General features: G+C 36.8%; 1 pseudogene; it reads left to right on the top strand.

The window, feature by feature from the left end:
- The first annotated feature begins 270 nt into the window (after positions 1 to 270).
- On the top strand, positions 271 to 4,184 carry LOC122896618 (annotated as a pseudogene).
- The last annotated feature ends 10,557 nt before the right edge of the window (positions 4,185 to 14,741 follow it).

The raw sequence follows: 14,741 nt of genomic DNA, 5'->3' as shown, positions 1-14,741 counted from the left end.
AGGGTCTTAATTGAGGCAGAAAGGTTAGTAAAAGATGGGATCTACCAGCCACTTTCCCAGGAAAGAGTCCTGCAGTAGGGACCTGGATGTACCAATCCAGTACCCTGCCTTTTAGGCCAAAGCTGCAAATTCAGAAAATAGGCATTTTTCATAAAAAGAGCAGGTGTGTATTTCAGTCTGCTATTTGTGCTGTGCCTAGAGGAAATTAGGTGGTCATGGAATGCTTCTCCATCTGTTAAACTCTGAAGGAAGCCTTATTCATCACCGAGCATGAGATCAAGGGACATCTATTGGGTGATGTACACAAAAATCAAAGTACCAGATATAAAAACAAAGGCATGTGTGCAAGTTCCCCTCCAGGTGAAAACAGAAGAGGAATTGTATAGCAATAAATGCATACATCATGAAAAAAAAAAGATCTCAAATAAACAATTTAACTTTATTCCTCAAGAACTAGAAAAAAAAGAAATTTATCACAGAGCTAGCAGACACAAGAAAATAGTAAAGTGCAGAAGTAAATTAAATAGAAACAGAAAATTAATAAAGATCGATAGAAGTAAGAGCTGTGTTTTTTGAAAAGATAAACAAAATTTTAAAAACTTTTAGCTTGACTAAGGAAAGAGAATATGTAAACAAATAAAAACAGAAAAGAAAGATGAAATTACACCTGATATCACAGAAATATAAAGAATCATAGTTACTTTGAATAATTATATACTTACAAAATTTAAAAAAAACGTAGAAGAAATAGACAATTCTTAGGACATTCAACCTATCAAAAATGAGCCATGAAATTGAAACTCTGAACAGATGAATAAAATGTGAGGTATATTGAATCACTAATCATAAATTTCCCATCAAAGAAAATACCAATGCAAAGTGGTTTCCACGGTCACAAAAGCACCAAAAAATAACAAAATAGCTAGGAATAAACTTAACAAAAAAGGTAAAAGACCTGTGCTCTGAAAACTATAATATATTCATTAAAGAAATTGAAGATGAAACAAACAAATGAAAATATATACCATGCTCATGGATTGGAAGAATTACTATTGTTAAAATGTCCATATGACACAAAGCAATTCTGATTCAATATAATCTCTGTCAAAGCACCAACAGCATTTTTCATAATACTAGAACAAATAATACTAAGTTTCCATGGAACCACAAATGACCCTGAATAGCCAAAGAAATCTTGAGAAAGAAAAATAAGGTTGGAGATATCAATACAAGATTTCAAAATACACTATGAATGTGTAGTAATCAAAACAGTATGGTAAAATTCTAAGGAAGATGGAAGAGTAGGAGGATGCTAAAATCACCGTGTCCAATGAATACAACTAGATAACACCGATGTCAGTATAAATAACCCAGAAAATGACCCAAAGACTGACAAAATAGACTCTCTACAGCTAAATGTAGAGAAGAGACCACATTAGTGGGTTGGGTACAGACTGTTAGTCTAAGAGAAGACTCTACCCACCAACAAAATCTTCTCAGGAGACAGCACAGAAAAAGTGCCTGATACTTCAGTGGTATTGTGTTTCTGGCAATGGCTGGTCTGAGTTAACTCAAGCACAAGGTGGCCCCAAACTGAGCCACTAAATACAGAGGGACCAAACCCTGCTCACAGGGCAAATGTTACAGAGAATTGGACTAAAGTCAAAAGCTGTTCAGCTAGGGGCATCTGGGTAGCTCAGTAGGTTAAAGCCTCTGCCTTCAGCTCAGGTCATGATCCCAGGGTCCTGGGATTGAGCCCTGTGTCTGACTCTTTGCTCAGCAGGGAACCTGCTTTGTCCTCTCTCTCTGCCTGCCTCTCTGCCTACTTGTGATCTCTGTCTGTCAAATAAATAAATCAATAAAATCTTTTTAAAAAAAAGCTGTTCAGCTACAAAAGCAGGGCACATGCAACACATGGGAAACATTACTTAAGAGCCAGGTTCTGGTGAACAGGGGACAGTGCACTGCAGGGCACTATGGGAACTGTTCATCATAAAGCCACTACTCTATTGAGAGCAGGAGACACAGCTGACTCCTGTCATGCAGAAACAGACACAGAGTTACACAAAATGAGGAGACAGAGGAATATATCCCAAGTAAAGAGAGCAGGGCAAAATCACAGCAAGCGACCCAAGTAAAAGGGAGATAAATAATATGCCTGATATAGAATTTAAAGTAATGTCAGGAAGATACTTACTGGACTTGAGAAAAGAGTGGAGGACCAGAGTGAGACCCTAAATGAAGAGATAGAAAACAAAGAACCAATAAGAGATGAGGAACTCAATAACTGACATTAAAATACACCAGATGAAATAGATTGTAGCTTAGAGTAGAAGAGTGGATCAGCAATATGGAGGGCAGACTGATGGAAAGTAATGAAGCTGAACAAGAGAGAGAAAAAAATTTAAATGAAAATACACTTCAGAAACTCAAGGTCAGCATTGAGCATAATATTTTCATTATAAGAATCTCAGAAGAAGAGAGAGAAAAGGGGGGGAGAGCACATATTTAAAGAAATAATCACTGAAAACTTATATCTGGGGAAGGAAACAAGTCCAGATCCAGGAGACACAGAAATACCCCAGCAAAATCAACCCAATGAGGTCCACACCAAAAGATATAGTAAGAAAAATGGCAAAACCTCATGATAAAGAGGGAATTTTTAAAGTAACACATGAAAAAAAAGCAGTTACATGTAAAGGAAACCCTATAAGGGTACAACGTGACTTTTCAGGAGAAACTTTAGAGCTAGAAGTTTGAATCACAATATATTCAAAGTGCTGAAAGAAAAAAAAAAAAAAACTTGGAACCAAAAATGCATTATCAAGGAAGGCTACCATTCAAAATAAAAGGAGCAATAAACAGTTTCCAAAGGAAAAGTTAGAGAAATTCATGACCACCAGCACCCTTATCAGAAATGTTCAGAGGCTTATTTGGGTGGAAAGAAAAGACCATATGCTGGGATAAGAAAAGTAGGAAGCAGCCCCTTCCACATGATCACGCTGAGCTAGTACCCCCGCCTGGAATCACGTCACAACCTTAGCCGCGCCTGCCGCCTGCCACTGCCTCTGGACCATGGACCCTCCAAAGTGAGCAAGCTTCAGGCTTTCGTGAAAATGTGTAAGCAGGATCCGGCGTTCTGCACACCAAGGAAATGCATTTCCTGCGGGAGTGGGTGGAGAGCATGGGGGGTAAAATACCACCTGCCACTCATAAAAACTAAATCCGAAGACAGTATCAAGGAAGAAAAACCAGATAGTAAGAAGGCGGAGGAAAACATAAAGACAGATGAACCATCAAGTGAGGAGAGTGATCTAGAAATTGACAATGAAGGTGTGATTGAACCAGATACCGATGCCCCTCAAGAAATGGGAGATGAAAATGTAGAGATAACTGAGGGAATGATGGATCAGGCAAATGATAAAAAAGTGGCTGCCATTGATGCCCTAAATGATGGTGAACTACAGAAAGCCATTGACTTTTTCACAGATGCCATCAAACTAAATCCTCACTTGGCCATTCTGTATGCCAAGAGTGCCAGTGTCTTAAACAAAGTACAGAAGCCAAATGCTGCCATTTGAAACTGTGACAGAGCTATTGAAATAAATCCTGATTCAGCTCAGCCTTATGAGTGGCGCAGGAAAGCACATAGACTTCTGGGCCATTGTGAAGAAGCAGCACATGATCTTGCCCTTGCTTGTAAACTGGATTATGATGAAGATGCTAGTGCAATGCTGAAAGAAGTTCAACCAAGGGTCCAGCAAATTGCTGAACATCAGAGAAAATACGAGTTAAAATGTGAAGAGCGAAAGATCAAAGAAAGAATAGAAAGGGTTAAGAAGGCTCGGGAAGAACATGAGAGAGCCCAGAGGGAGGAAGAAGCCAGACAACAATCAGGAGCTCAGTATGGCTCTTTCCCAGATAGATTTCCTGGGGGAATGCCTGGTAATTTTCCTAGAGGAATGCCTGGAATGGCAAGGGGGATGCCTGGAATGGCAAGAATGCCTGGGCTCAATGAAATTCTTAGTGATCTGGAAGTTCTCACAGCCATGCAGGATCCAGAAGTTATGGTGGCCTTCCAGGATGTGGCCCAGAACCCAGCGAATGTGTCAAAATATCAGAGCAACCCAAAGGTTATGAATCTCATCAGTAAATTGTCAGTCAAATTTGGAGGTCAAGCATAATGCCCTTCTGACAAATAAAGCCCTTGCTGAAGGAAAAGCAACTTAGATCACCTAATGGATGTCACAATAATACAAACCAGTGTACCTCCGACCTTCTCATGAAGAAAGCTGGGGTGCTGTGAAGAGAATCCCTACCCCTCTGCTCCCCATGCAACTGAAACATTCTACAATGGTTTGCCATTAGGGTATTCATTCAGATAATGTTTTCCTACTAGGAACTACAAACTTAAAACACTTTTTAAACCTTAAAAATATTTAAAAACATATTAAAAGGGTGTGTTAGTCCCTACATTTTTCTTTACTAATCATTTCAGTTTCTTTCCTTTGGATTAATTGGGCAAGGAAGATATTTCAGTGTGGAAGATTCATTGCTCTGTTATAACAAGTGAAATAAAGGTTTATTAGTGGGAGGCAAATAATACATTAAAATAGATGAAGTATAAGTTGGAGATATGGTTTCTGAGGCATTTTCACTTGTCTTTTTAAATGCCTTAATTTTTAAACACAATTTATTTTGATAGAACCATTGGGACCACCAGTATTGCAGTCGGACCTGGGTAGGGACTGGAAGTGCTTGGCAGGGCAGCAGTAACCTTACTCTTTTTATATAGCATGCACCCTTGTGCAGATGCATTTAAATCTTACACTCTGGTGAAGGGATGATTTTTATAATGCTGCAGTAGACTTGGATTACTTAGCTGTGTTCTTGTCTGATATAGAAAATAAATGTTTTGCATTATTTCCACACAGGGGAAATAAGGGAATACTTTTTTTATAATATTTTTGTGTTTAGAGTGACCTTTCCTGATCAGAAAATACCCATCTCTTTGTGTGCTTTCTGCTTATTTTCACGTCCTCTCTTCTCCCCTCCCAGTACTCTTTGGGCTAAAGATAGTCCTTTTTCACTGGCATCATCACTATTATCATCATTTACAGCATAATTGTGCAAGTATATGTAATGCTGGGTTTAATATGTAATACATATAGTGATTATGTAAGGTAATACACATAACAGTTGTAGTTTCTTACTTGGCCAAGCTATTGCATATTTAAATGTTAGGTTTCTGCTTTGGTGAGATCTTAACCATTTCAGAAGATGTTGGAAGGAGGGATTCCCTTTGATGTTCAGGCTTCTGAGGAAATACCTGTTGCATTTGGAGTTTATCTGACATTATTCATCTTTGTAGTTTTGAGAGTATGAGGTTTGAATTCATTGATATACATAGAGGGGAACCAAATTTCTTGATCCAATATTAATTATAAAATTGATGAGATCCATGGTTCCTCATTGTGGGGTTGATGGCATTATGAGTCATTGTGTTCTTATTCAGCTCTTGAATACTGCACCATATCTCCCACCTCTCCTTTTTTCCTTCCCTCTCCTCCAAGGATAAAGAAATGATGGATTTTCTGTTGTACATTCAAATCTTAACATTAATTAAGACTAAGTCTAGGCACTGTACTAGGAATTGCTAGGTTTCTACCTTTCCAATTTAAAGTGCTGGTGTTCACAAACAGTTTTCAAGGGATGAGACCCTCTATACTCTGCTTATTTGAAGAATCAGTGGTAGGAGCAGTGAAGAAAATTCCATGGAAAAATTTATGAAATCTCACATTTCTGAAGTCATAAGTAAGTTGATTCAGGTTCTAACCCTTTACTGTACACAAGCAAATAGAAATGCATCTGTTATATAAGTGAGAAAAGGCTGTATGCTAACTGAGCATGCTTTTTAAATCTTTTAAAAATACTCAGCATATTGAAAAAAAGAAAAGTAGGAAGCAGAAAAGCATTAAAAATAAGTATGTCTACAAAAATCAGTCAAGGGAATCATGAACTAAATAGATGTAATGTATAAGACCATATGCATAAATATGGGGAGGAGAGGTGTAAAAATATGTTCAAATGTAAGTTGCCATCCACATAATATAGACTTATATAGGCACAATATGTTATATACAAACTTAATGGTAATCACAAATCAAAAGCCAGCAATATATAGGCAAAATATAAAAAGAAATGTACATTGCTGAGGAAACCAAGTACATTGCTGAGGAAACCAGCAAACTGTGAGAAAAGAGAACAAGAGAAGAAAGGAACAGAGAAAAACTATAAAAGCAACCATAAAATAACTAACAAGATGGCAGTAAGTACACACCTATCAATAATTATATTGGATGAAAATGGACTAAACATTCCAATCAAAAGACATAGTGTGATGGAATGGATAAAAAAGCAAGATGCATCTATATGCTGCCTACCAGAGACTCCATTTAGACATACAGACAAATACAAAATGGAAAGAAATGTATGGCATAGTATCATGCAAGTAGGTGTGAAAAGAAAGCCAGGGTAACAATACTTAGATCAATTACATTTTATAAAAAAAAAAGATTGTAACAACAACAAAAAAAGAGGACACTATATAATCATAAAGCAAATGATACAAAAAGATAAAATAATTGTAAATATTTATGTACCCAACATAGGAGCACATAAAAACATAAAGGAGCTAATAACAAACATAAAGAAGTAATTGATATGAATACAATAATAGTAGGAGACTTTAACACCCCACCGACATCAACAAATAGATGATCCATAGAAAATCAACAAGGAAACAGTGGTTTTGAATGACATATTGGCATGATAGATCTAACAGATATGTTGAGAACATTCCATTCTAAAACAACAGTTTCAAGTGCACATGGAAATATTATCCACAATAGATCACATATTAAGTCACAAAACGAGTCTCAACACATTGGAAAAGGTCAAAAGTCATACCATGAATCTGTTCCAACCACACAACTATGAAACTAGAAATTAACCACATGAAAAAAATCTGAAAAGAAAACAAATATACGTAAAATAATAAATGGGTCAATTAAGAAATCCAAGAGGAATTTAAAAATGTATGGAGAAAAATAAAAATGAAAACACAGTAGTTCAAAAACTTGTGATTCACCAAAAGTTGTTTAAAATTAACACTGTATACATGAGGAACTATGATGGCATAGTAAGAGGACCCTAGGCTTGTCTCCTCCCTCCAACACAACTGGATACCATCAAATCATCCTGAATACCAAAGTAATTGACCTGAGGACTGACAGAGTAAACTGCACAACTAGAGGAGGGAAGAAGCCATATTCAAGAAGGTAGTAGTAAGTGCAGAGATGTAGTTAGGGGGAGAATTTGATGGATGGTGCTGCCAAGGGGAGGGAGAAAGGTGAGAGGGAGGAGTTCACAGGCAAAGACACAAGGAGAACATTACCCTAAAGCCACTGGCTGAGAAAACAAGGGGATTTTTTTCATGAGATTTTGCAACCAGTGGGCCTCAAAGAACAGTTTTAAGGGTAGGTGGGCTTGGCTGAAATAGAGCCCTAAAGGCACTACCCTACTCCTGGAGAAAAGGCAGACAAATAATCTGTGGGCGGACAGCATGATCTGAGGATAACCCAAATCACATAGGAAAAAGACTGTTCCTAATGCTTGGAGTGCATCTGTGAGAGGTGGTGTTTATGGATGCCTCTCTCAGGACAAAATAGCTGGTGAGAGACATTTCCCTCTTCTGACCTTTAGCATATATGCAGAGATACCTGCTGAGGGCAGCTAACCCCAACACAGGCAGTTTAGCCTACTTGCTCTAAATCCCACAGCCCTATACTCTGGTGTAAATGTCCTTGTCAGTCAAATCTGCATCCTTCTGAGTGTGTTGAGTCCAACCACCAGAAGACCAGTGTAGGACCCTGCCACAATATAACTCTAAAGCATGGATTTTAAAAGTCAGCAGGCTTGGCTGGGGTAGAGCCCAAAGTGCACTACACTGCTCCAGGCAAACAAGCAACTGGAACAGACAGCATGAAAATGATGATATGAAAAATGCCTAGGACACACAAGGGGGAAATTCCTTGTTCTACTGGGGGTGCAACACTGGGAGCAGCAAGCATGGAAGCCACTCTCTCGGGACAAAAGAACTGGTTAGAACCATTTCTCTCCCCTGTCCTTCAGTATAACCAAAGTGTCATCTGTGGGAACCACTGCAGCACCAACACTCACTACCTAACTTGCTTACACAAAGCCCTGACCCACCACATTCAGGTAGAACTGCACTTTCTAGTCATGCTTGCCTCACTGCCAGCATGGAATCAGATCTCATTTGACAAACAGACCAGAACACACCTAGTTAAAACTCCCCACACTCTGGCCAAGGTCAAAACACTCCCCACTGTAGACAAGGAGAGCATCTGCAGATGAATGGCCTGAAGGATAAGCCAGAAAAACACAGCAGCAGAATACGTGCAACATACACCAGAGACAGTCCCTGAAGAGCTAAGCTCTGGACACTACATGAAATGTTCTTTGTAAAGCCTTTCTCTCAGAAGCAACAAATGTAACGACTTTGATTACACACGGAAGAAGACTGAGACTTAGACAAAATGTCAAGTGGAGGAATTAATCCCAAAATAAAGAACAATAAAAGGCCACAGCCAGAGATCTAATCAAATCAGATATAATTAATATACCTGATAGAGATTTAAAGCAACAACCATAAGGATAATTGCTGGGCTTGAGAAAAGTATAGAAGACATAGGAAGACCCTTACCAGAGAGAGAAAAGAACTAAAAAACAATCAACAATCATGAGCAATACAAAAATGAGCAATACAAAAATAAGCAATACAATAACAGATTCAAAACAGGTAGAAGTAATTACCACAAGAATGTAAAAAACACAGGAATGAATAAATGATATAGAAGATAGAATAATGGAAAATAATGAAGCTGAACAAAATAGAGAATTATGGATCACGAGAATAGATGTAGGCAAATCATTGACTTCATGGAACATAATAATATTCATATCATAGGAATTCCAGATGAAGACAAGAGAAGACAGAAGGTTCATTTGAAGAAATAATTTCTGAAAACCTCCCTAATCTAAGGATGGAAATAGACATCCAGATCCAGGAGGCACAGAGAATTCCCATTGAAATCAACAAAAACAGGCCAATACCAAGATATATTGTAGTTAACTTTGCAAAATATACTGATAAAGAGAAAATCCTAAAAGCAGTTGAAGAAGACCCTAACCTACAAGGGAAGACTCATGAAGCTAGCTGTACAGGTTTCCACAGAATCTTGGCAAACCAGAACAAGTGGCATGATATATTGAAAGTGCAGAATGGGAACAATCTGCAGCCAAGAATACTCTACCTAGCAAAGCTATCTATTAATCAGAATAGAAGGAGAGATTGTTTCCCAAACAAACAAAATCTAAAGGAGTTTGTGAACACTAAACCAACACTGCAAGAAATATTAAAGGAAGACTCTTTGAGTGGGAAGGAAAGACCAAAGTGACAAAGACTAGAAAGAATCAGAGAAAATCTCTGGAAACAATGGCAAAACAAGTAATAAAATGGCAACAAATACATATCAATCAATAATTATTTTGAGTGTAAAAGGATTAAATACTCTAATGAAATGACATAGGGTGTCAAACTAAATTAAGAAATAAGACCCGTCTATATTCTGCTTAAAAAAGACTCATTGTACACCTAAAGATACCTGCAGATAGAAACACAGGGGATGCAGAAACACTTATAATGCAAATGGAAGTCAAAAGAAACCCAGTTTTGTTTCTTAAGCAGGCTCCACACACAACGTGGGACTTGAACTCACGACCTTGAGATCAAGAGTTGTGTGCTCTATGGACAGACCAAGCCAGGTATCCCAAAACAAATTAGTAGGCTCCACACACAACATGGGACTTGAACTCACGACCTTGAGATCAAGAGTTGCATGCTCTATGGACAGACCAAGCCAGGTATCCCAAAACAAATTAGATTTTAAAACAAAGACTGCACAAGAGATAAAGAAGGGATCTATATCATCATAAAAGGGAATATCCAACAAGAATATCTAACAGTTGCATATATTTATGGCCCCAACATGGTAGCAACCAAATATATAAAACAATAAGAAACATAAGTGAACTCATTGATAATAATACAGTAATAGTTGGAGACTTGAACACTTCGCTGGACACATTACGCTTTCATAAATGGACACATTATCTAAGCTGAAAATCAACACGGAAAAAGTGGAATGACACTCTAGTCCAGATGAGCTTAATAGACATCTTCAGAACATTTCACCCCAAAGCAGCAGAATACACATTCTTTTCAAATGCACATGGGACATTCTTCAATAGACCACATATAAGGTTACAAATCAGGCATCAAAAAACACAAAAGAATGAGATCATACCATGCATATTTACTCACAAGAACACTTGTGAAGTTCACCACAAAAAAAAAATTTGGAAACCCCTCAAATCATTGAGGTTAAACATGTTACTAAAGAATGAGTGGGTCAACCAGGAAATCAAAGAAGAAATAAAAAATTCATAAAACAAATGAAAATGAAACCACAATGATCCAAAACATTTGGCATTTGGCAAAAGCTGTGATAAGAGATAACTATACAGAAATACAAGCCTAATTCAACGAGCAGGAAAAATCTCATATAAAAAAGTAACACCTTGGACACCTGGGTGGCTCAGTCAGTTAAGTGGCTGCCTTCAGCTCAGGTCATCATCCCAGGGTCCTGAGATCAAGCCCCACATTGGGCTCCTTGCTCAGCAGAGAGCCTGCTTCTCCCTCTCCTCTGCCTGCTGCTCTGTCTACTTGTACACTCTCTCTCTCTGTGTCAAATAAATAAATAAAATCTTAAAAAAACCACACACACCTAAAAGCACTAGGAAAAGAACAACAAACCAGGACTGAAGCCAGTACATAAAGGGAAATGAAAAAATGGGAGTAGAAATAAAGGATATAAAAATTTAAAAAATAGAAAAATCAGTGAAAGCAGGAGCTGGATCTTTGAAAAAAATTATAACCCCTTTGCCAAACTTATCTACAAAAAAAAAGGACCAAAATACATAAAATCACAGAGAAGAGAAATAGCAACCAACACCACAGAAATACATACAATTATAAGAGAATATAATGAAAATTATATGCCAACAAACAGGAGAACCTAGAAAAAATGATAAATTCCTAAAAATTTATAAACTAGCAGAGTGAAACAGGAAGAAATAGAAAATTTGAACAGACTGATAACAACCAAAGAAATTGAATCAGCAATGAAAAATCTCCCAACAAATGTCCAGGCGAGAATGCTTCACACATGGATTCTATCAAACATTTAATGAAGACTTAATACTTATTTGTCTCAAATTTAAAAAAGAAATGGAAGGAAAACTTCCAAATTCATTCCATGAGGCCAGCATTACCCTGATTTCAAAATCAAAGACTCCAATAAAAAGAACTATATTCCAATATTGTTGCTAGATATGGATGCAAAAATTCTCAACATGATACAAAAAAAATCAAACCCAAAAATACTTTAAAAGAATCATTTACCATGATCAAGCTGGATTAGTTCCTGGATTGCAAGTGTGGTTCAATATTCACAAATCAATCAACATGATACACCATATTTATAAAAAGAGAGGATATGAACCATATGATCCATTCAATAGATGCAGAAAAAGCATTTGATAAAGTACAACATCCATTCATGATTAGAAAACCCTCAACAAAGTAGGGATGGAGGGAAAAGGGAAGTCCACTCTCATCACTATTATTTAGCATAGTACTTGGAGTCCAAAGATTGTGCAAATGATTCTATTACACAAAGAAATCTTCATATTTAATGCAATCCTTATCAAAATACCACCAGCATTTTCCCATAGAACTATAACAAACCACCCTAAAATTCACATGGAACCACAAAAGACTCAGAATAGCAAAATTAATACTGGAAAAGAAAAACAAAGCTGAAGACATCACAATTCTGGACTTCAAGTTATATTACAAAGCTGCAATGATCAAGATAGTAGGGTACTGGCATAAAGAAAGACACATAGATAAATGGAACAGAATAGGAAACCCAGAAATAAACCCACACAATTACATGTTCCACTAATCTTCAACAAAGCAGGAAAGAATATCCAGTGGAAAAAACACAGTCTCTTTAACAAATGGTATTTGGTAAACTGGATAGCCACATGCAGAAGAATGAAACTGGATGATTTTTTTTGTATCATACACAAAAATAAATTCAAAATGGATGAAAGACCAAAATGTGAGACATGAAACCATCAAATTTCTACAGGAGAACACAAGCAGCAATCTCTTTGACATTAGCTGAAGCAACTTCTTACTAGACACGTCTCTGGAGGCACAGAAACGAAAACAAAAATGAACTATTGGGATTCCAACACAATGAAATCTGCACACTGAAGAAAAAAATCCACAAAACCAAAAAGCAATCTTCAAAATGGGAGAATATATTTGCAAATGACATATCTGATAAAGGCTTAATGTCAAAAATCTATAAAAGACTTTTAAAAGTGAACCCTTAACAAAAAATAATTCAGTTAAAAATGGGAAGAAGACTTGAATAGACATTTTTTATAGAAGACAGAGAGATGGCCAACAGACACATGAAAAGATGTTCAACATCACTCATCATCAAGGAAATACAAATTGAAATCATAATGAGACACATCACCTCACACTAGGCAGAATGGCTAAAATGAATGACACAAGAAACAACAGTTGTTGGTGAGGATGCAGAGAAAGCAGAATCCTCTCACACTATTGATGGGAATGCAAACTGGTGCAGTCACTATGGAAAACAGTATGGAATTGAAATTAGAATTATCTTATGACCCAGAAATTGCACTGCTACATGTTTATCCAAAGGATACAAAAACACTGATTCAAAGGGATATATGCACCCTGATGTCTATAGCAGCATTATCAATAATAATAAGATTATAGAAAGAGCCCAGTGTCCATGGACTAATGAATGGATAAAGAAGAAATGATATATATGCAATAGACTGTTACTCGGCCATAAAAAGAATGAAGACTTGCCATTTGCAATGACATGTATGGAGCTAGAAAGTATTATGGTAAGTGAAATAAGTCAATCAGAGAAAGACAAATACCATATGATTTCACTCATACATGGAATTTAAGAGACAAAACAAATGGACATGGGGGAGGGGTAAAGAGCAGCCACCTAAGAAACAGTATCTCTCTTTTTTTTTTTTAAAGATTTTATTTATTTATTAGAGAGATAGAGAGAGAACACAAATAGGCAGAGCAGCAGGCAGAGGAAGAGAGAGAAACAGGCTCTCTGTAGAGCAGGGAGCCCAATGCAGGGTTCAATCTCAGGACCCTAGGATCATGACCTGAGCTGAAGGCAGCCACTTAACAGACTGAGCCACCCTGGCACCCAAGAAACAGATTTTTAAATATAGAGAACAAACTGATGGTTACTGGAGAGGAGGTGGATGGGGGATAAGTTAAATTGGTGATGGGTATAGTAGGGTCACTTATGATGAGTACTGAGTGTTGTGTGTACCTGCTGAATCACTAAATTCTACACCTAGCATTAATATTATACTTTATGTTAGCTAACTGGAATTTAAATAAAAATTCAAAGAAGACAAAAAATGAGAGAGATTATAGCAATACAGGCCTACCTGAAGATATAAGAAAAATCTCATAAACAACCTAACCTTACCCCTAAAGGACCTAGAAAAAGAGGAATAACAACAACCAAAAAAAAGAAAGGAAAGAAATAATTTTTAAGAAAGCAGAAATAAATGATATGCTAATTTAAAAAAACACAATAGAAAAGATCACTGAAACCAAAAGTATGTTCTTTGAAATAATCAAGAAAATTGACAAACCTTGAGCAGACTTTGGGGAGAGGAGGCTCAAAAAAATATCAGAAGTGAAGGAGAAATTTAAAACTGACACCACAGAAATAAAAGGAATACAGGAGAATATTATGAAAAATTATATGCCGACAAGTTGGATAAACTGGAAGAAAGAGATAGCTTCCCAGAATCAAATAAACTGCCCAAACTGAATCAGGAATAAACAGAAAATTTGAACAAATCATTTACCAAGAATGAACTTGAATCAGTAATCAAAAATTCCCAACAAATAAACTCCAGGACCAGATGCCTTCACATGTTAATTCTACCAAACATTTAAAGAAGAGTTAATATTTATTCTTCTCAAACTCATCCAAAAAAGTAGAAGGGGAAGGAAAGCTTTGAAATGTATATTCTATGAGACCATCATTACTCTGATACCAAAATCAGCTAAATATACAATGAAAGAGAAATATAGACCAATATCCCTGATAAGAATAGATATCCTCAACAAAGAATCCTCAACAAAACATGAATAAACTGAATCCAATAATACATTAAAAAAATCATTCAACATGAGGTACCTGGGTGGTTCAGTCAATTAAATGTCTGTCTTTGGCTCAGGACATAATCCCAGGGTCCTGGGATTGAGCCTTGCATTGGGCTCTTCCTCTGCCTGCTGCTCCCCCTGCTTGTGCTTGCTCTTTCTCTTTCTTTGTCAAATAAATAAAATCTTTTAAAAAAAGTGGTTAAGTTTCATTCTTGTGCATACTGCTGTCCAGTTTTCCTAACACTAATCATTTAAGAAACTGTCTTTA

Source organism: Neovison vison, chromosome X (assembly GCF_020171115.1).
Source record: "Neovison vison isolate M4711 chromosome X, ASM_NN_V1, whole genome shotgun sequence".
Lineage (NCBI taxonomy): Eukaryota > Metazoa > Chordata > Mammalia > Carnivora > Mustelidae > Neogale > Neogale vison.
Note: the sequence above shows the minus strand (reverse complement) of the source record. Positions and strands in the feature narration are given on the sequence as shown.